This window comes from Struthio camelus, chromosome 19 (assembly GCF_040807025.1).
Source record: "Struthio camelus isolate bStrCam1 chromosome 19, bStrCam1.hap1, whole genome shotgun sequence".
NCBI lineage: Eukaryota > Metazoa > Chordata > Aves > Struthioniformes > Struthionidae > Struthio > Struthio camelus.
In genome coordinates this window covers 1,749,121-1,751,743 of record NC_090960.1, presented here as the reverse complement: position 1 = coordinate 1,751,743, position 2,623 = coordinate 1,749,121, and the positions used below count along the sequence as shown (strand labels likewise).

The 2,623-nt window shown below is 64.2% G+C and overlaps 1 long non-coding RNA gene across 1 annotated transcript; it reads right to left on the bottom strand.

The window, feature by feature from the left end:
- Positions 1-1,027: 1,027 nt before the first annotated feature.
- On the bottom strand, positions 1,028-2,319 carry LOC138061615 (uncharacterized). Its single transcript, XR_011135497.1, has 2 exons — positions 2,148-2,319; positions 1,028-1,665 (listed from the first exon to the last, which is right to left on the bottom strand). It is a non-coding gene; the product is annotated as an uncharacterized lncRNA (long non-coding RNA).
- Between the last annotated feature and the right edge of the window lie 304 nt (positions 2,320-2,623).

Below are 2,623 nucleotides of genomic sequence, written 5' to 3'. Positions count from 1 at the left end.
CGCCCTGGACCCACTCGGGACGCCCTGCGCCGTCTGCCAGGCCACTCGCGGGCGTGTGCACGGGCACATGTGCCGTGCGTGGGTGCATGTGCCATGCGTGGTGCGCGTGCCGTGCGTGGTGTGTGTGCCATGCACGGGTGCGTGTGCTGTGCATGGTGCGCGTGCCATGCGTGGTGTGTGTGCCGTGCATGGGTGCATGTTGCACACACGGTGCATGTGCCGTGCGTGGGTGCATGCGCCGTGCACGGGCGCGTGTGCCGTGCACACGGGCGACTCGCCGCCCATGCTAATGCCGGGCTGTGCAGGGTGGGGACAGGCCTGACTGATTGCAATGCGAGCCACGAAAGTGGATATTAAAGGCTTTATTGCAGGGTGATGTTTGCTAATTGCAGAGCTCCTTTCAGAGAGCCGGGCGAGGATGAGCTCGGGCGACAGCACCCAATTATTAGAGCTCACTGGGGGGAAAAAGGGAAAGAAAGGAAGAAAAGGAAGCGCAATTACCAGGGCCTCGCCTGCCACACATCGCAGGGCGGCAATTGCACAGCGAGGCTTGTTCTGCCCGGCCTCGGCCTCGCTCCCGAGACCAAGCGTGGGAGCAGCTACAGTTATTTTTATGCAGCGAGCTGCCCGCCTCTGCCTCTCGGGCCAGGCTCCCCCGCATACCACCGAGGCAGCATCCGGCTGCTGCTGCCACCAGCACCCACAAACCCCCTTCCTGGGGGAGAGCTGCAGGATGGGGGGGTTTCAGGTGCCAACGAGGGCCAGAGACCCGATTCCTCGCTCCTGCCTGCACGCGCACAGCTCGTCCCCAAACCTGCCCCTGCTGCGGCATCGGCATCGGCATCGGCATCAGCATCAGCATTAGCATCGGCATCAGCATCGGGCCCACGCTGGTCAGTGCAGCTGCTGCCACCGTTTTCTGCTGCCATCTCGCTCGCTCCCACCACTCCTAGCTCCCACATCCCAGTCTGTATATTTAAAAAGGTCACATTTCAGCTCTGGTGAAGTAGCAAAAGCCGGAGCAGCATAAACAAAACCAGCCTCGTGTTTATTTGAGGGAGGGTGGAGGCAGTGGCCAGGACCCAGAGGGCTCCGCGCTCCCGTGGCCGGCCGGGGCGCAGGCACCACCCGCACCGCTTCGCCGTCACTCACTCGTGCCGACTTAGGAATTGGCAATTAAATTTAATTCTACCTTTGAGAAATAACAGCATGCCTTTTCCTAAGGGGCCTGTCTGCAGCGGCTTGGGTTTTTCTCCTGCCCCGTCTCCCGAACGAGACGGGCAGCGCGGTGATGCTCGCGCCACGAGCCGGGTGCAGGAGCCAGGCAGGCAGCGTGGTCCGCGCGGTGCTGAAGTGGCTCCCGCGCTCGGCGTGCGTGCGGCGCCGGCTCGCCCCTCCGGGCGCGGGAGAGCCACTCGGCGGCCCCCGGCACTCCTGGGCCCGCGGCGGGACACCGTCGGCGCAGCCCGCGGATGTCGGCAGGCTTCCCGGAGACGGCACGGCAATCTCTGCGCTGCTGCCTGCGACGCCGATCCAGCCTCCATCCCCGAGAGGCCGCCGGCAGCTCAGGAGCCGGGAACGCGGCTCAGCCGGCGGCAGCTCCCCGCGTCGCCAGGCGAATATCCCCTAAGGGGGAAGTCGGAGATCCTCAGGAACGGCTTCGCTCTGTATTTCGGTGGAAAGGACGTGGGCATGAAGCCTCCCTGCTGGCTTTTCCCTCTCGCCAGTGGCGTCCGTGCCGGGGGGGTCTCCAGCACCACCTGCCCCTTCCAGCCAGCAAGTCAACACAGAATGCAGGATTCAGCCCCAAATTTCCCCCAGCATCCTCCTGGCACCCCCCTGGCATCCCTCCAGCATCCTCTTGGCATTTCCCCAGCATCCCCCCAGGATCTCTCCAGCATCCCTCCAGCATCCCCCCAGCATCCCCCCAGCATCCCCCCAGCATCTCTCTGGCATCCTCCCAGCATCTCTCCAGCATCCCTCCAGCATCCCCCCAGCATCTCTCCAGCATCCCTCCAGCATCCCCCCAGCAACCCTCCAGCATCCCCCCGGCATGCCCCCTGCATCCCCCCAGCATCCCTCCACCGTCCTCCCGCTGCTTCCCAGCTCTGGCTCCAGCTTGCATTGAAGGCGGCTGCGGAGCTTGCCGTGCTGCTGTGGGCTGAGCCATGACGGGAGCACCCTGCTTTCTCAAACCCCGGCCCTGCTGCGGAGCCGGCATGGGGACGGGGACGGGGACGATCCAGGTGGTCCAACACGTCACGCAATCAGCGAAGAAAAATTAGGCCAAAGCGGGACGTGCGCTCTCTCCCCCTCCGAGTGTTCATCGCCCTCATTAAAAAACAACTAATTATTATTCTGGCTCATTAGCAATTATAAATCTCCAGCTCCAGTACTTCATTAAAAAAAATGACAAGTTAGCACTTAATTATGTTCCCCAGCAGCCCGAGGGGTGGGAGCATTAACCCTCCGAACCCCACCGCCGGCCTCCGCGGCCGGAGGGCACGGGCGGCTCCCGGCAAATCCCCGGCTCCGTGGAGGGAGCTCGAGGCCCCGGACCCGCCGGCACGCTCTCCCGGCCCTCCCGCCGGAGCTGCCGGGGCCCGGCGCTCGCAGGGGCTCT